Here is a 20,656-nt window from a genome sequence, read left to right on the forward strand (position 1 = left end):
ACCATATATCTGTTTTTGATGTAGTGTTCCATGATTCATGGTTTGTGTGTAACACCCAGTGCTCTATGCAATATATGCCCCCCTTAATACCCATCACCAGGCTAACCCATCCCCCCACCTCCCCTCCCCTCAAGGAGAAGCTTTGATTTACTTACTTGACACTTTAGTTATTTTCATGAGGAAGGTATTCAGAATATTAAGAAAATGTATGTTGTAAAAAAATGGAAGTCTGCATTCACTTTTTGTTTTTTGTTTTTTATTTTGAGGTAATTATAGATTGAAGGAAGCTGCAAAGACAGTACAGAGAGGTCCTGTGTACCCTTTACCCAGTTTCACCCAGGGGTTACTACACCAAATCAAAACCAAGAAACTGACACCAATACAATGTATTAGTATAGTTCTATCAATGTAGCACAACTATAGATTTGTGCATCCATCACCACAATCATGATACAGAATTATTCCATCATTACAAAGACTTCCCTTGTGCTACCTCAATCTCTCCATAATCATACTCATCCCTCTCCCCTCACAATTCCTAGCCCATGAAAACCAACTGTCTGTTCTCCATTTCTATAGCTTTATTATTTCAAGAAAGCTTATCATGGAATGATACAGTATGAGACCTTTGGAGATTGGATGTTTTCATTATGAATAATACCCTTTAGATCATACAAATTGTTGCATATATCAAGACTTTGCTCATTTTTATTGCTGAGTAGTAGTCCATGATATGTAAGAAGCACAGTTTCTTTAACCATTTCTTTAGTAAAGGACATCTTGGTTGTTTGCAATTTTTTTACTATTACAAATAAAAGTACAGTGATCTTCTTGTTTACTTTCAATTTACTTATATCAGTATATTTGTAGTGAGTTCCTTATACATACCATATAGTTGGGTCATTTTTTAAATCTACTCTTTCACTATTTGTCATTTAATTGATGTATTTAGACCATTTGGTCTAATGTAATTATGGAAATGTTAGGGCTTAAGTCTGACATTTATTTTTTTAAATAGAATTTGTTTTTCAGAGCAGTTTTAAATTCACAGCAAAACTGAGTGGAAGGTACAGGGATTTCCCAAATACTTCCTGCCCTGACACATGGATAGTCTTCTGCTTTACCAATGTCCCCCACCAGAGTGGTACATTTATTACAATTGATTGACCTACATTGACACATCATTATCATCCAAAATTCATAATTTACATTAGAGTTGACTCCTGGTGTTGTACATTCTATGGGTTTGGACAAATGTATAATCACATGTATCTGCCATTATAATATCATTCAGAGTAGTTTCACTGCCCTAAAAACACTCTGTGCTCTGCTTATTCGTGCTTTCTTCCCACTAACCCCTGACAACAACTGACCCTTTTATGGTCTCCATAGTTTTACCTTTTCAGAACGTCATATAATTAGAATCATACAGTATGTAGCCTTTTCATATTGACTTCTTTGACTTAGCGATATGCATCGAAGTTCTTTTCATGGCTCAATAGCTTATTTATTTTCAGTGTTAAATTTTGGTGTACCATTTTCTGGATGTACCCATTTGTTTATCCGCTCACCTACTGAAGTATATCTTCGTTGCTTCCAAGTTTAATAAAGCTCCTATAAACATTCATGTGCAGGTATTTGTATGGACATGTTTTCAACTCCTTTGGGTAAATGCCAAAGAGTGTGATTGCTGTATTGTATGGTTAAGAGCATAGTTTTGTAAGAAACCTCTAAAGTGCATTCCAAAGCGGATGTACTATCTTGCATTCCCACTAAGAATGAATGAGAGTTCCTGTTGCTTCACATTCTCAACAGCACTTGGTGTGGTCAGTGTTTTCAATTTTGACTATTCTAATAGGTGTGCAGTAGTATCTCATTTTAATTTGCATTTCTCTGAGGACTTACGATGTGGAGTATCTTTTCATATGCTTGTTTGCCCTCCATACATCTTTGTTGCTGAGTGCTCTGTTTAGATCTTTGAAACATTTTTAATCAGGTTCTTTCTTTTCTTATCGTTGAATTTTAAGAGTTCTTTGTATATTTTGGATAACAGTATTTTATCAGGTAATGTCTTTGCAAAGATTTTCTTCCAATCTAAGGCTTGTCTTTCCATTCTCTTGGCAGTATCTTTTGTAGAGCATTTTTTTTTTATTTTAGTGAAGTCCAGCTTATCAATTCTTTCTTTCATGGATGGTGCCCTTGGTGTTGTATCTAAAGAGTCATCTCCAAACTTACGGTCATCTAGATTTTCTCCTGTATTATCTTCTAGAAGTTCTATGTTCTTGTGCTTTACATTTTGGTCTATGATCCACTTTGAGTTAATTATGGTGAAATGTGTAAGGTCTGTGTCTAGATTCATTTTTGTATGTGCATGTCCAATTTCCCATTACCATTTATTGAAAAGATTGCTTTTCTTCATTATATTGATTTTGATCCTGTGTCAAAAATCAGTTGACTATATTTATGTAGGGCTCTTCGTTGTGTGCCATTTATCTGTCTATTTTCTCACTAATACTAAACTGCTTTGATTATTGTACCTCTATAACTTTCCTTAAAAGATTTTATTTATTTGAGAGAGAGAGAGAGAGAGAGAGAGAGAGAGAGAGAGAGAGAGAGAGAGCACAAGGGGGGAGGGGCAGACAGAGAGGGAGAAGCAGACTCCCCTCTGAGCAGGGAGCCTGAGGTGAGAGGTTCCATCCCAGAATCCTGAGATCATGACCTGCGCAGAAGGCAAATACCTAATTGGCTGAGCCACCTAGGTGCCCCTGTAGCTCTATAACTTTGAAGTCCAGTAGTGTCAGGTCTCAGACTTTGCGCTTTTCCTTCAATATTGTGTTGACTATTCTAAGTCTTTTTTCTTTCGATTTAAACTTTTAAAATCAGTTTTTGTCATATCCACAAAATAACATTGTTGGATTTTGATTTGGATTGCACAAATCTATAGATCAAGTTGGGAAGACATCTTGACAATATTGAGTCTTCCTGTCCATGAACATGAAATATTTCTCCATTAATTTAGTTTTTCTTTAATTTTGTTCATCAGAGTTTTGTAGTTTTCCTCATATAAACTTTGTAAGCATTTTTTTTGACGTCTACCTGTTTCATTTTGTGTAGTACTAATGTGAATTGTATTGTTCTAAATTTCTAACTCCATTTTTTCACTGCTGGTATATAGGAAAGCAATTAACTTTTGTATACTAACTTGTATCCTGCAACCTTGCTAAAACTGCTTATTCCAGAATTGTTAATATTTTATACATAGAGATCATGTCATCCGTGAACAAAGACAGTTTTATTTCTTCTTTCCCAATCTGTATCTCTTTTACTTCCCCCTTTTTTGTCTTATTGCATTAACTGGAATTTCCAGTACAGTATTAAAAAGCAATGTTGAGAGGGTACCTCCTTGCCTTGTTCCTGATCTTAGTGGGAAAGCTTTGAGTTTCTCACCATTTTGTATGGCGTGAGCTCCAGGGATTTTGTACATTTTTTTTTATCAAGTTGAGGAAGGAAATTCCCCACTTTACTGAGAGTTTTTTTTTAAATCATGAATGGGTATTGGATTTTGTCAAATGGTTTTTCTGTATTTAGACATGATCATGTGATTATTCTTATTCTATTCTATTCTATATTGCATAGAACTAGATTGAGATGGATTGTTTCTTTCCATGTGACTTCCTTCGAGAGCAGTGCATTCACTAGTGCCAAAGGCCTATTGGACACTAAAGAGATGGAGGGGATCAGTCCCTGAGCTCATGGAGGTAGCATTCTGAAAGAAAGAACACAGCACAGTGAAGCAATGTCAGTGTCTCCTGGGACGAGTGTTTGAGCTCAGGGGATGGAGAGAAGGGCCTGGGCGATGGACTAGTTTGTAGAGGGAGATGTTCTCTGAGGAGTTCCTGCGGCAACCCTAAGTGGCAAGGCTCATGGAGCTTGGGAGCAGCACTCCAGGGGAGAGAGCTAGTGAAAGGGGGTGACATGCAGACGTGGGGAGCTAGACGGTGCGGTAGAACAAGGAACATGTGTCCACGGGAGGTCTCAGCAGGACCAGTGTGGGATACAGGGGATTGCTTAGTTTTCACTCAGTCCTCCACAGGGAGATCAGCTGAATGGGCAGAGAGGAGCAAAGCTGGGCACATGGGTGTTTACTGGAAGGGAGTCCAGGAAGGCATTTGGGTTTGGGCATGAGCGAGTAGGAGAGTGGGGCCATTTGTGAAGCTGAACTGGGCAGATCATCTCTGGATTTGTGTAGCATTGTCCCACAGGGTTTTCTTCATTTTCACAGTGGAAAGCAGAGGCCTGCAGAGGCTTCTACAAGTTGCAGCACCGCTATACAACCTTGAGGCTCATTGCATGTTCTGACACTCTGAGAACCCTGTTTCAGGCGAGTCTCCTTAGGAAATGGCTGCAGCTGCACCTGGAACAGCCCCTCCAGCTCACCACCCTGCAGTCAGGTCCTTCCACTGCTGCCACACTGAGGGGCGCAGTATGAGCAAATTAAAACTGTCTTCAGTTTTCCCCTGTGGAATTGAAATGCCTGAATTTGGGAATGTGGTTTAAGGACCTCACTTCCATTTCAGGAAACCCACACCTTGAAGGAAATGTTCAGGGTAAATTTTGGCAACAGAGTTTCCCAAAGAGATGTGTTAACTTGCCCTGAATGAATGGGCTCCCCCATCTGTGGGGTCAGTCATGATGGACTGTAGAGAGAGCTGTTCTGGAAGAAACAGTTGGTTTGAAATGCCTGATCAGTACTTTGGGGGGTTCAAGGATATTCTCTTCATCCTGTCTTATTGCGGTGGTCTGAAAAGTCACCATATTCCAGCAGTTCTGTGTGATGTGTGTTCCCCAGTGCAAGAGGAGAGGCTCGCTTTGGCTAAACAGAGCGAGAGGTTGCAAGTCAGGAAGCAAGCACCTGGGGACTGCAGCCCAGAGGAGGCTGGACACGGCTGGGAATGGTCCTGGGGCTATGCCTGAAGGGAGAACCCTTCATGAGAACCCTGGCCCTGTGGTCAGTGGTGAGTGGTCTGCCTCGCCTAGGGAGTGCCAGGGTGGATGTGAGAGGACCCACACCTGCCCCAGGCTGATGCAGAGAGAGGGAGAGACTGGCCATTGGGGCTTGCAGGTGAGCTGACTACCAGGCTATGCTCCCTTTGTGACTCCACTGTGACGGTTTGGAAGAGGGTAAAGTTCATTCCCAAGCTGGCATTTGCAAAAATGAGTAGGGAGGGGAACTTGTGTCTAATTTCACACTAGTCAGCCCACCAGCTCGGGACTCACCTTTTCTATGTGGCCTGGGCTCCCTCAGCAGGTCCTGGGAGGATGATATCTAGGGTGAGGACACTAGTAGAAGGGGTCACCTTGACTTGAGTTTTGAGCAAGCCCAACAGCAGTGCCAGCTATCTCAGTAAGCCCACCCTTCTTCCACCAACATAAACAAAAGTTCTCAAATGATGTCCATTTACACAGAACACACTTTTCCTAAAATATTCCCCTCCCAACTAGACTTCTGGCCCTTACAAAGGCCTCATCCATGCACAGAAATAAATTCAGCACACATGTTTTTAGCTGTCATGTGCCCTCATCTCTGGCTTCTGGTAAGAATGACAGGAAGATGTGACATTCCCCACAGGTGCACTGGAACCTCACGGCTGTGTTGGCCAGACTTCAGTTTGCTTCTTCTAGTTTGGGCACATAACTGGGGTTTCTCGTACTAGCCACGCTCTTGTAGACCCACCACCCGCTCATACACCAGAATGACGACGATCCAGAGTCACATTATAAGACCCCAAATAGGCAAGATGGATAATCAAGAACATTCACCATGCCAAAGTCCAGAAAAATGTCATCTTGACCATGCCACACAATCCAAAGATCGCTAAGATCAATGATGACCTAGATGTTGGGATTTCCAATGGGTTTGAAAGGAACCATTATAAAAATGCTTCCACAAGCTATTGCAGTTGTGATGGAATCAAATGAAAGTAAGTCTCAGGACAGAAAGATATAAAAAAGAATGTAATTAACAATTAGAACTGAAAAAATATAACTAAATTTTTTTCAATGCAGTAAATTGGCTCAGTAGGACAATGTAGATAACAGACGAAAGAGTCAGTACCTTGAAGGTAGAACAACAGAAAGTATCTCATATGAACAATGGAGAGAAAGATAATCTAGAAAAACAAAAATCTATTTATGTCACAAGAATCCCAGAATGAGAAAAAAAGGAAAGTAGGGATTAAAACGTATTTGAAAGAAATGTAAAGGAAAAAAAGAAGAATATTTTGAGAAAACATGGCTGATCATCTCCCAAAGTTGACAAAAGACATGGGCCTAAAATTTAAGAAAATGAACAAAACCCAAACAGAGGGAACCCAAGACAATCATCAAGACACATGGTATAGACTAAATTCGGTCCCCCATCCCATTCACATGTTTCAGTTCTAACCCCTATGAAACTGGACCTGGCACCTTGGGAGGAACATAGGTTGAGTTAGGTCACAAGGTTAGGACTCTCATGATGGGGTTAGCATGCTTATGAGAAGAGACACAGAGAGCTTGCACTCTCCATGCACACCTACAAAGAAAGGTTATGTGACCACAAAGCCAGAAGGTGGTTATCAACAAACCTCCAGGAGGATGGGCTTCCTCAGAACCTGACCACATTGGTGTCTTATGTTGGACTTCTACCCAGCAGAATTGTGAGAAAATACATTACGGATGTTTAGCCATTTTCTAAACTTAGCATTTGGTGCATTTTTACACAAGACAAGAAAGGAGGATTCATAAGGTATAACACTGGACTTTATCAAGATTAAAACCTTCTGTTGTTGTAAAGATCTTGTTAGGAGGATGAAAAGAGAAGCTATAGACTAGGTGAATATATTTTCAAACCAATTATCTGACAAAGAACTTCTATCTATAATATATAAAAAATTAAAACACAACCGGGGGAGAGGAAAAAAAACCTATCCAAATAGCAAATGGGCAAAGGTCATGAACAGACATTTCAGCAAAGAAAACATGCAGATGGCAAATAAGCACAAGAAAAACTACACATTAGTTGCCATGAGGGAAATGTAAAGGAAAACCTAATTGAGTAATCACTACTACCTACCTGTTAGGAAAGCTCGTTAATATAAAACAGAGTAAAAACATCAAATGTTGGAAAAGCCAGATCTCCTACATTGCTGGTGGGAATGTAAATGGAACAGTCACTCTGGTAAGACAGTTTGACTGGTTATGCAAAAGCAAAACATAAATGCGACAACCCAGGAATCACTGTCCTGGACCTTTATCCTCGAGAATGAATATTTAAGATCCCACAAAACAATATGCCAAATACTCACTGTGGGATTATTTGTAGTCTCTAAATCCTGGAAACAAAAATATCCCTCAAAAGGGGAGCAGATGAACAAACTGTGGCATTTCCAAACTAGGGAGCCCAAATCAGTGATAAAAAGTCATAAAGTTAGGATAACACAAAACGTGAATGGATTCCAGGCATATTATCCCGAATGAAATCAAACAACATCTCCGGTCACAGCTGTAGGAGTTCCCTCATGTAACAAAATGCCAATATAACCAAAATGTAAAACACAGGGGTGAATGCCATGGGCAGGGATGGGTAGCATGAAGGAGATCTTTGTGCTGACAGAGTAGTTCCATACCTGGATTGTGCTGTTGAATATATAAATGTCCATGACAAAGTGACAGACCTAGACATGTCCATCATACCACACTGTCAGTGTCCTGGTGCGAATAGTGTTCTGCAGTGATGTAGGATGTTACCTTGGGGCAAAATGAGCGAAGAGTGCCTCTGCGATGGGACATTTCTGTACTATCTGAATCTCTAAATGGACCTAAATCCCTCCCTACCTATAGGATCGCTCTACCTGTCAACACACCTCAGCATAGTTCCCTAAAGCTATCAGTCCCACCCTGGCTCCTGGAAGCTCCAAGCTTCCCCAGGACCCTAATGTGTGGGTGTCAAGCAGCAGTGTAGGAGGCCTGAGGAACCTGGTGCTGGTCTGTGACTGGGCAGGTGCTGGGCTGTGATGTGCTGTACCTAAGGGGCAGAGAAGGCCAGGTGTGGGACAGGACAGGGGCAGGACACAGACTGCTCTCCTGAATCTGCTGTTCTGAGTTTGGGAAGGAACTGACGGGGCAAGGACCTGGCTCACAGCCTGCCCTCCCTCCTCTGGACAGCATCCATCCCCTGGCCTTAGAGATCCCCTCCCCAACCCTGCCGTCTCCTGCATCCGGCTCACACAGCCACCCCTCAAAGTTGCCGGCATTTTACAGGTGAAGGAATGGTGGCTCAAGGAGGGAATTGCTCTGCTACACACCCCCAAAGTGGGGTCCCAGCACCTCCAAGATCCTGCTGTGTCCAGAAACATGTGTCTGGTAAGTGGGGTCTGAGCAGGTGGCCACTAGAGGTCAGCAGCTCTGGGATCACACTGTGATCCACTTCCCCCTCAAATCCAAGTGAACTGGACTACACCAGCCTCCCCACTGGCTCCTGAAAGCAGCAGCCCTCCTATAAGTTCAGACACCATCCATCTTAGAGATACTAACCTCTTTCATCCCAAGTCCCCCTCATTTTGACCTTCCCTAAGAGACAGCTTTTTCATGGCTCTAATCAGGTTACGCCCTGGTGCTATGAGCAGAGTGCCTTGAGCTCCCCAAGGAACCATGGCTCTAGGCTCTCTTCCACCTCCACGACAGCCACAGGCAGACCCCAGCTCATTGATATCCACAAGGCACTTGAGCTCCCACATCCTACCTTGAGGTAAGGGGACAATCTCTATGGAGAAGATAAACCTGGAACCTTACTCTCCTCCTTCCTTCTGTCCAATGCATGGCAGAATCTCAGCTCTGCATATTAGAGGTAGACACCTTCATCCATATCTACAGACACCCGAGTATTCCATATGCACCTCTTCCTACCCGTCTCCTTATCTTCTTTACTCTGTCCATCCACCCCTCCACATGGAGCAGCAAGTAGTAATCTCTGTCTCCCCCAACTTCTGCAGTGCTTCTGTCGCTCAGAGCAGAGAGCCCACACTCCAGGCTCCTTACTCTAGTGTATACCTACCTCACCCACAGGAGGAAATCATCCAGAGGCAGGGAATGGTCCCCTGCTTCTGGCCTCCCTCCAGCCTGGTTCCCTCATCTTGTCACATTTACTCTTCAGAGGTCTGCATCACAAAGGAACATGCAGTCAGGAAATAGTAGTTCTGGTGACCAGAGTTTGGAACCTTTATGCCAGTGTCCAAACACAAATCTGCCACAGCATGTGTGATGGGGTTAGGGACAAAAATCATTTTTGCAGAAATACCTACAAATGGACATTACAGCTTATTTTTTCCTTCCTTCAGAATGTGGATGACCTCAGCAGCTGACCTTGATTTCCAGAAACCAGGATGTCTAAAAGTGTTGATGGGGATAGGAAGGATGTGTTCAGGGTCAGCTCTGCATAATTCACTGACACTTTCTCAGAGTTGTGGAGACCACTGCCCACCAACTGGAGAATGTGATGACTTATAAGGCACAGTAGTGAGAGTAACCCAGGCTATACATCACAGTCACCCAGGGGTTGTTTCCTGTACTTATTCTGAAATAATGTTTTTAAGTTATTTAGGCCTCTGAAAAATATTAAAACTCTCACTCCTGGAGATAACCAAACTTTTCCAAGCTCCGCACTTATGGCATCTTGGATGGGAGTGTGCAGGGACATCACCACTTGGATGCCGTTGCCTGGGAGGCAAAGCTTCCAGCAAGTCCTTGATGTACCCAAAAAATGTCTCTACCTCATAGACCTGAGCCTGCTTCTCACCCCACGACTTGATTTGTTTTTCTATGGTCTCCACCACTCCTTCTAGGATGGAGCACCTCTCCTTCATCTGGAGGACCTTTGCCAATGAGTCCTCTGTATTCAGGGCCTGGGGTCTCTTCTAGAATTTCCTCCACTCTCCATCTCGTCTCCTGATATGAGTTCTGTTTCAACCCCCCACCTCATCTCCTGCTATGAGTTCTATTTCAAACTCTCCAAACTTTTGGTTTGACTCCGCTTTTTGGCTTGGTAACCTTTCCTCTTGAGGAATATTCCCAAAAAGACGAGGGCTACCCAGGTGACAAGCCACAATGACCTTAAGCTGAAGTCTATCCTAGGGCACTGGTGACTCACTTGTCCTGGGGTTGCCTTAGTTAAAGGGCTTCCAGTCAGTTTAGTGTTCTAGGGACTTTTTGGCCCAGTGCAGAGCTGAGATGGAGGAGTCATGACCACAGGGCTCCCAGCCAACCTGTGTTCTGGGGACCCAATTGTCCTGTGCTCTATGGGGTGGAGGGTTTTGGGTCAGAGGTCTCCTGCTCAGCCTGATGTCTAAGAGACTCGGCCCAGTGTCAAGCTCAATCAGAAAGCTTGGCGACCCAGATCTCCCAGTTGGCCTGGTGTTCTAGCGACTCAGTTGCCAGCTGTCTCCTCAGCTGAAGGGCCCCCACTTGGAGGGAGTCCAGTCATCCTGTTGTCCAAGTGAGTCCTTTGCCCACTGCCAACCTGAGTTGGAGTATGTGAAGGTTCCTGTTTGGCCCAGTGTTGTGAGGACTCAATTGCCCTCTGCTTTGTTGGGCTGAAGAGCTCCCAGAGAGAGGACTCCCACTCAGCCCAGTGTCCAGGGCACTCCTTTGCCCAGTGTGCAACTAGCTTGGTGGTGTCATAGTCTCAGGGCATCTATTGGGCCTGGTGTTCTGGGGAATTCGTTGCCATTTTCTCAACAGCAGAAGACTCCCCTTCTTTGTCCTAGGTTCCAGGTGGCTCCTTTCTCTGGTGCTGAGTTGGGTAGGGGGGCTTTTGGACTTAAGGCTCCTGCTGGGTCCACTGCCCAGATAATATATTTGTCCACCTCCAGGTCTGGTTGGAGGGGTTTTGGTCAGAGGGCTCACAAAATCCTGTGTTTGAGAACCTGATTGCCTTATGCTTTTCTGGGTTGGAGAACTTTTCTTCTGAGGGCTCCTTTGCAGTCTAGAGTCCAGGTGATTCATTTGCCTGTGCCAGACTGTGTTGGAGAGCTCCTAGCCTAAGTGCTCCTGGTGTTCTGGGGATCTGATAACTCTGTGCTTGGCAAGGATGGTGTCCTCATGATCTCAGGGTGCTCGTGTTCAGCCTGGTGTCCAAGTGATTCTTGTGCCCAGTGCTTGGCTATGTTGGAGGGCTCCTCTTCAGAGGACTCTCCCTCAGCCTGGTGTCAAGGGTCCTCATTTGGGCAGTGCAGAGCTTGGTTGGAGGTTTCATATTCTCGAGACTCCCAGGAGGCCTGATTTTCTGAGGATTCAATTGCTCTGTTCTTTGTTGCATTGGTGGGCATGCACTTGGCCCGGGGTCTTGGTGATTCCTTTGCCTTGTACAAAGTTGAGATGGAGGGCCCATGGTCCTAAGGCTCCTGGTCACCCTTCTGTGCAGATGACTTGATGGCCTTGTGCCAAGCTTGGTTGGAGGGGGTTTGGTCCTGGCAAGTCTGGTTTTCTGGGGACTTGACTGCCCTATGTCTCTCCCACAAGTAGACAACAAAAAGAAATAAAAGACATCCAAATGAGGAAGAAGTAAAATTTTCACTGTTTGCAGATGACATGGTACTCTATACAGAAAACCCTGATGATCCCAGCAAATGACTACTAGAACTGATCAAGGAATTCAGGAAAGTCCCAGGGTACAATATCAAGGTGCAGAAATCTGTTGCATTTGTATACACTACAAATGATGCAGGTGAAAGAAAAAATAACAAAACAATGCTATTTGCGATTGCACTCAAAATAATAAGATACCTAAGAATAAACCTAACCAAAGAAGTGAAAGACTTGTACTCTGAGATTTGATGAGCGCCCACATCCACCCTCTATTAGCTGTTGCCCTTTGGCTTTGTAGTTCAGCCTCTCTGAGCTTCAATCTGCTCATTAACAGGAATAATGCATGGCCCACTTACCTCAGAGCACCATATGGGTTCACGTTAAAGACGCATGTGTAGATGCTTCCTGAAAGGTAACCCAGCTCATCATTCAGTTCAAGGCTCCTACATTGAAGGCTTCTTCTGTCCTGAGAGCTGGTATACCTTTCCAGGTGTTTCTGGGCACCTCAGTTCACACCTGGGCCCAAGTTCTCAGCTTTCAGATACTGTCTGACCTTACAAAATTTTCCCCAACATTGAGAAAATCAGATTGTGCAAAAGCTACTTTGTAGTAAATTTCTTTACATGACCTTAAAACATCTTACGTTTCTAAGACCTGAGACAGGGATTAAATCTAATACCTTCAGCAGTTTGGGACATGAATTAAGTTTAAATTCTGAAGTAGGGTTGTTCAGGTCAGCAGGTATGTGCACTTCCTCCAAAGAAACATCACCTGTGTGCAGCTCCCAGACCCAGAGACCCCCAAAGCTGGTAGGCATCACCCTCGGAAAGCTCCCTTGGTCATCCTGCCTACACCCCCGCCACAGCCATACACCCCCAGCCCCTTTCCTGCTTGGCTTTGCCATAGGAGGGCCTCCATGGGAGAGTCTGAGCTAACATCATCTTGTGCCTGATCTTTATTGACTGCCTGTCTCTGTTATTTCCCTGTTTTCCCATGCATCATAATGCAGGGCATAAAGTAGGTGCTCAACAAATATTTGTCACATGGTGGTCACCCTCCCCTCTCATAAAGCACATTTTTATTCCCCTGCCTAGCCCAGCCTTCTGTGGGCCACACAGATGCAGTACCTGCCCTGTGGGATGCCTGTCTATGGCTTCCCACCTGACCCAAGCTAAGAGCACTGCCTGTGACTTTCAAGAATAAAAACAACATCCTCAGAAGGGAGCAGCTGGATTACAGCTGAGTCTGGGAAACCTTGTTTGTCTCAGTGTGAAATAGTCCAAGCAGGTCCAAGACAGCTCTAGAGAAAGACTTGATAAGACCCTGTGTGAACTAATGAATGTGCTCTGTGTATGTGTTTTGGGGTGGGGACAATGGTGCACAGAGCACAAGAGAAGAAATGCCTGAATTCTAAATGAATGGGAAGGACAGTCAGAAGAAGGGTGACCCGTCCCTTTACTGTCAAATGGAGGAACAGTGGTTTGGTAGACAGCTTTGACCCAGGCCATGCACGGCTGCAGGCCATAAGGTGCGTTCGCCTGCAGAGTGAAGAGTCTCTTCGGCTCTGTCCCTTGCTAGGATGAGACGCAGGGCAGGGTGGCACCGTGTGGTTGGGGATGCATGCTGTGCACCCAGAGTTCTAACCCTGGTTTCCCCACTGAGTGAGTGGGCAGACAAGCCCGTCAAGCTTACCATCTTTAGAATGGGGGTGATCATAGCATTATAATGTGCTTAAACAGTGTCTGGTAGGGGCACATGGGTGGCTCCGTTGGTTAAGCGTCTGCCTTTGGCCCAGGTCATAATCCCAGGATTCTGGGATCGAGTCACACATCGGGCTCGAGTCTGCTTCTCCCTCTGCCTCTGCCCCTCCCCCCACCCCCGCTCATGCACTTGTGCACTCTCTCTCTCAAGTAAATGAAGTCTTAAAAAAAAAAAAGCATCTGGTATATAGTAAGTGCTCAATAAATGTTAGCTATTATTCTGTGATTCTATGACAGAGAGAGAGGGATTTTCCTACAAGTAAGAGATAGAAAGTATTGAGTTTTAATTTTTTTGAAATCATTTAAGGAAAAATATCCAATGAAGTTATCTTCAGGGTACTTTGGCACTCAAAAGATATCACCAGGAAGAAGAATTACAATTATAATTCTGTACTATTTTAACAGTATAATTGTGTATTTTTTTTGAAGAAATGTTTTGTGGAAGTGCCAAGTCAATAGGCCATGAACTCAACTTGAGTTCAAGGGTCCCCTAGCTTTCCTTATGGGTTCCTCAGAAAAACTACAGAAAACGTCATTGGGGTTCAGTCCCCTAGGGCACCATTCTGGGTAATAGAGTGAGCATTTAGTTCTCAAACTGGTATTCGTGTGTCCAGAGACTGCGATCTCCTGAGACCCTGGCCCAGAGGGTCTTGGTGGCCAGCGATGTGGGCAGAATACAACCTCTCCCCAATGCACAATGTTTAAGTAAGCGTTGGTGGGGTGGGGCAACGGCAACGAACAAGGGAAACAGATACTAGCAGAGTTTCTGAAAAGCTCTGGAACTTTTTATTTAAGAGTTATTCTTTTGAGAGAGAGAGAGTGTGTAAGAGCTCAAGCAGAGGGAGGGACAGACAGAGAGAATCTCCAGCAGACCCTCCCTGGGGCACGAGCTCCACGCGGGGCTTGGCTCTATCCCACAACCCCAAGAACGTGACCTAAGCCGAAACCAAGAGTTGGACGCTCAGCCAACTGAGCCACCCAGGAGCCCCTGGAACTAATTTTTTAAAATAATATTTTGAGGCGAAATTCACATACAATAAACCGTTTCAGAGCAAACAATTCAGTGGCATTTAGTACAATTCCCAGTGTTGTGCAACCACCAGCTCTGCGTAGTTCCAGAACCTGTCTGTGCCCCACAGTAAAATCCCACACCCATGTAACAGCTTCTCCCCATTCCACCCCCTCTCAGCCCCTGGAACCGCCAGTCTGCTGTCTTTATGGGTTTATGTGCTCTGAATATTCCACGTAAGTGGAACCACACGGTGTGTGACTGTTTTATTGTGCTGAAATACATACAACACACAGTTTATACGCTCAAACCATTCATCCTTACAGCCCCTTCCCTCCTGTGACTCTGAAACTCTGTCACTATTACACAGTGACTCCGACTCTCCCCGCAGCCCCTGACTGCCAACACTTTATGTCCTGTCCTCATGGGTGTGACTACACCAAGGGCCTCATATAGTTAGAATCACACAGTATTTGTCTTTTTGGGATTGGTTTATTTAACTTACCATAAAGTCCTCAAGATTTTATCCATGTTGTAGTATGTGTCAAAAATTTCTTCCTTTTTAAGGCCAAATATTATTCCATTGCATGGATATACCACCATTTGTGTATCTATTTTCTGTTGATGGACATTTGTACTGTTTCCATCTTTTGGCTTTTGCAAATAGTGCTGCTTTGAGCATGTGTTTGCAAGTTTTTGTGTGTGCAATATTTTCATTTCTTTGAGTATATACCTAAGAGTAGAATTTCAGGTTCATATGGTAATTCTATGTTTAACTTTTTAATGAGCCACCAAACTGTTTTCCACAGTAGCTGAACCATTTCACATTCCCACTGGTAATGTATGAGGGTTCCAATTTTTCCACACCCTTACCAACAGTTGTTATTTTCTTTTTTTAAATTATTATCGTCATTCTAATGAGTATGAAGTGATATTTCATTGTAGTTTTGGTGTGCATTTCCCTAATGACTACTGATGTTGAGAATCGTTTTGCATATTTGTTGAAAAAAAAGTCTATTCAAGTTCTTTGCCCATTTTTAAATTGGGCTGTTTATATTTTTGTTGTTGTGTCCTAAGAGTTCTTTATATATTCTGGATATTAGACTCCTCAGATATATGATTTGCAAATATTTTGTTCCTTTTGCTTTCTTGATAGTGTCCTTTGATGCACAAAATTTTTATTTTTAATGACGTTAAATTTATATATTTTTTGTTGTTCATGCTTTTGGTATCATATCTAAGAAATTGTTGCCATCTGCAAATTCGTGAAGGTTTATCTTTATGTTTTCTTCTATGAGTTTTTTTATTTTAGTACTTATACTCATATCATTGATCCATTGTAGTTAATTTTTGTGTATGATGTGAGATAGGGAGCCAACTTTCTTCTTTTGTATGGGGATATCCACTTTTCCCAGCACCATTTGTTGAAGAAATCATTTTATCCTTATTGAATAGTCTTGGAACCCAGGTTGAAAGCCAATTGGCTGTAGTTGTATAGGTTTATTTCCGGATCTTCAATCCTTTTCTGTTGGTCTGTATGTCTGTCTTTATGCTAGAATCACACGGTTTTAATTACTGTAGTTTTGTAGTGGGTTTTAAAATCAGGAAGTGTGAGTCCTCCAACTTTGTTCTTCTTTAAATTTTTTTATTGTTATGTTAGTCACCACACATTACATCATTAGTTTTTTTACTTTAAATTTTTTTGATACGTTAATCACCATACATCATTAATTGGATGTAGTGTTCCATGATTCATTGTTTGTGCATAACACCCAGTGCTCCACGCAGAACGTGCCCTCTTTAATACCCATCACCAGGCTAACCCATCCCCCCACCCCTCCCCTCTAGAACCCTCAGTTTGTTTTTCAGAGTCCATCGTCTCTCATGGTTTATCTCCCCCTCTGATTTACACCATCGTCTCTCATGGGTCATCTCCCCCTCTGATTTACACCCCTTCATTCTTCCCCTCCTGCTATCTTCTTCTTTTTTTTTTTCCTTAACATATATAGCATTATTTGTTTCAGAGGTACAGATCTGTTGATTGCTTTGGGAATTATGGACATTTTCACAGTATTAATTATTCCAGTCTATGAGCATAGTATGTATTTCCGTTTGCTTGTGTCATCTTTAGTTTGTTTGTTTGTTTGTTTTTAATCAAGGTCTGATAGTTTTCAGAGTACAAGTATTTCATTTCCTTGGTTAAATTTATCCCTAAATCATTTTATTATTTTTGGTACATTCGTAAATGGGATTTTTTTTCTAAATTTCTCTTGCTGCCACTTTGTTATGGGTGTTCATATTCTTAAACTACTTCTTGTTTCAGTTTTGGAAGGTTGGGTGTTTTGAGTATTTTGTCTATTTCATATAAGTTGTCCAATTTATTGGTGTAAATTTGGGTATGACATCCCCTAGAAGGCTTTCCAGGGCTAAAAGGATCTATGGTGATGCCTCCCTTTTTATTCCTGATATTGGTAATGTGCATTTTCTTTGCTTTATTCTTTTCTTTTAAGATTTTATTTATTTATTTGACAGAGAGCGAGAGAGCACAAGCAGGGGGAGCAGCAGAGGGAGAGGGAGAAGCAGCCTCCCCACAGAGCAGGGAGCCTGATGCGGGGCATCCCAGGACCGTGGGATCATGACCTGAGCCAAAGGCAGACGCTTAACCGACTGAACCACCCAGGCACCCCTCTTTGTTTTATTCTTGTTCATGTCTTGTAAGGGTTTAATATTTAAAAATTACTTCAGAGAACCAACTTTTGGCTTTGTTAATATTTTCTTTTTTTCTGTTTTCAGTTTCACTGATTTCTGCTTTTCCGTTCTTCTACTCTGGGTTTAATTTATAACTTTTCACAACAGAAGCTTAAATCACTGATTATAAACCTTTCTGAGAAGTTTTCAAATACATGCATTGAGAACTATAAATTTTCCTCGTGACTGCTCTATTTGCATCCTGCCATTTCCTGCATATTGTTTTGTTTTATTCACTTCAGATATTGTCCAATTCCCTTTATTTAGAATTGTTCTTTAGAATTGTGCTTATTCTCCAAATATTTGAGGACTTTCTATTAGTCTTTTGTCATTAATTTCAGATTTCATTTATTTGGGGACAGATGGTATACTTGAAATTTATTCAGACGTGTTATACTCTTTTCTTAAAGTTCTGAATATACTTTAAAAGAGTGTGCATTCAGCGGTTGGATGATGTTTCCATAAATATCAGTCAGGCTGAGTGGATTAAATAGTGTTTATATTCTTACTCATCATTTTTGTCTTCTTGCTGTGTTAATTATGGAGAGAAATTTGTTGAAATCTACAACTGTGATTGTCTATTTCTCCTTTTAGTTTTGTTAATTTTTGCTTAATGAATTTTGAAATTGTGTTAGATATACATGTTTAGTATTAAGTCTTTTTGTCAAACTGACTCTCTTATTATTATGTATTGTCTGTCTTTATCCCTGGTAACACTCCCTGTCTTAGAGTTTATTTTCGGCACAATATGTCTTTTTTCCAGTCCCTTTGCTTTTGATGTTTCTGTGTCCTTATATTTCAGTGTCTCTTATAAACAAGACATAATTGTGTCTTGGTGGTTATTTCTTTAATCCAGGCTGACAGTCTGCCTTTAAATTAGAGGATTTAGTCTATTTACATTTAGTATAATTACTAATATGGTTGAGTCTAACTCCACCATCTTGATATTTATTTTCTTTTTTTTTAAAGATTTTATTTATTTATTAGAGAGAGAGAATGAGAGATAGAAAGCACGGGAGGAAAGAGGGTCAGAGGGAGAAACAGACTCCCTGCTGAGCAGGAAGCCCGATGTGGAACTCGATCCCGGGACTCCAGGATCATGACCTGAGCCGAAGGCAGTTGCTTAACCAACTGAGCCACCCAGGCGCCCTTGATATTATTTTCTGTTGATACCATTTGATCTTTGTTCCTTTGCTTTTCTTTTCCTGCTTCCTTTTTTTTTTTTTTTTTTTGCTACAAGGTAGATCTCTTTGTATTCGTGGGTATTTTACAGTGGTGCCATCCACTGTGGTAGCCACTAGTCACATGTATTTAAATTGAAAATTCAGTCCCTCATTATATCAGCCACACTCTGGATGCCCAGTAGCCAGATATGCTTGTTACCACATTGGAAAGGAGAGATTACTGCAGAAAGTTCCAGACTGAGGTCAGGATTTATTTGGAGTCAGAATTACCCAGGGTCCAATGTGAAAAGGGCAACGTTCTAGTCAGAAGACATGTGTTCATGTTTTGTGTTTACTACTGATGGGCTTTGTGTCCATAGGCCTACGAGATCCTGCTCTTAGCCTCAGTTTTCTTTTCTAAAACACACGGATAGTAATTCCTGCTCTTCTGCTTCACGGAGTGCTTGTGGAAAAGAATACTACAAAAAGGTTAACAGTTTTCAGGAAAACGTTAAAACTCAGTTGACTGTATTTCTGTGTTTTCTTTGGTCTTTTAGGTTGCTGATGGAGCTGGAGTCCCCTTCTTGGTGGCCCTTTAGCTCCAAGCTTTGGAAGATGCCAGCAGAAACAAAGCCCAAGGGGGCACCTCAATGGCTAGTCCCAAAGCTCTTGGAAAAGAAGGGGTAGTGGTCCGAATTCCTGCTGTTATCTCCCAGGGAACGGCATCTCATGTTAAAGCAGGAAGTCTTACCATCCTTGTGTCCGAGTTGGAAATCCATGACTCGAGTTCTTTGCTCATGCACAGATTTGAAAGAGAAGATATAGATGACATTACGGTTCACACACCTTATGAATTTAGAATCCAGAAACAGCCTCACAGAAGTAGGGCCAACTGATTTTTAACAAAGGTGCAAAAGCAATTCAATGGAGGAATGACAGCCTTTTCAACAAATGATGCCAGTGGAATATCTTTAAGGAAAAAAATAAGCCTTTACTCTACACCCTCACACCTTAAACAAAAGTTAGTTCAAAACTGATCACAGACTTAAGTATAAAATTTAAAAATGTAAAAGTTTTAGAAGAAAACAGGAAAAAGATGTTTTGGAGCCAGGGCTTGGCGAAGACCAGAGTCCATGATTTTGGTAACACCAAAAGCATGATCCGTAAAAGAAACAAGTGGCAAACTGGACTTCGTGGAAAGTAAAACCTTCTGCTTTATGAGAAAGGCTGTTATGACAGTGGGAAGACAACTCTAGATGGGAAGAACATGTCTGCAAATAGCACATCGAACAAAGACCAGTTCCTGGGAAAGTAAAGAATTACCAAAACTCTACAGTTAAAAAAAAGCTCATTTAGAAAATGCGCAAAAGACACGAAGAGACATTTAACCAAAGAGGAATGTACACGTGGCAAATAAGCCCAGGAGAAGGTGTTCCACACCACCAAGCACCAGGGAAATAGAAACTGAGACCACGATGAGCTATGATTACACGCCTGTCACAACGGCTAGGAAAAAAATAGCAACAACACTAAATGTTGGCAGGGGTGTAGGAAAACCGTCTTTCATACATTGCTGGTGGGAAAACAGACATTCTGGACAAAAATCTGAGTTTCTTAACAAATGAAACATATACTCACTGTATGATTAAGCCATGAAATGAAAACTCATGTCCATACAAAAATCTACACACGTGTTCGCAGCAGTTTCATTGTAATAGCCAAGACCCAGAATCAACCGAACTGTCACTTAACAGGTGACTGGAACAGTCTAGAAAACCATACTGTGGCCGTCTACACCATGGACTACTACTCAGCAACAAAAAGGAACAAAGTATTGATAGTGCAACAACCTGGATGGGTCTTAAGGGTATTATTCTGTGGAGTTTTGTATAATTCCATTTATGCAATGTTGCCAAGATGACATGATTATAGAGATGCCGAACAGATTGGTGGTTACAGGGGTCAGTGGTGATGGGAAGTGAGGTGGGGTGGGTGTGACTAGAAGCAGGTAGCATGACCAAAGTTTTGTATCTTGATTCCAACGATGGTTACAGAAACCTGCACATGTGATAAAATGACACAGAATTATACATGCACTAAGCCAATGCCAATGTCCTGATTTTGATGTTCTACAGTTACCTAAGATATTATCACTGGGGCAGCTCGTGAAGGGTGCACAAGCCCTCTGTACTCTCTTTGCAACATCCTGTGAATATCTATTATTTCAAAATGAAAAGTTAAGAAAAAAAAAGCAAAGAAAAACCACACAGACAGGGAGAAGATATATGCAATGCCGACAACTGACAAGAATTAATATACAAAAAATATAAATGGCTCTGAGAAGAGAACACACA

This window comes from Callorhinus ursinus, unplaced genomic scaffold, assembly GCF_003265705.2.
Source record: "Callorhinus ursinus isolate GAN/ISIS: 27379988/994484 unplaced genomic scaffold, GSC_fseal_2.0 scaffold201, whole genome shotgun sequence".
Lineage (NCBI taxonomy): Eukaryota > Metazoa > Chordata > Mammalia > Carnivora > Otariidae > Callorhinus > Callorhinus ursinus.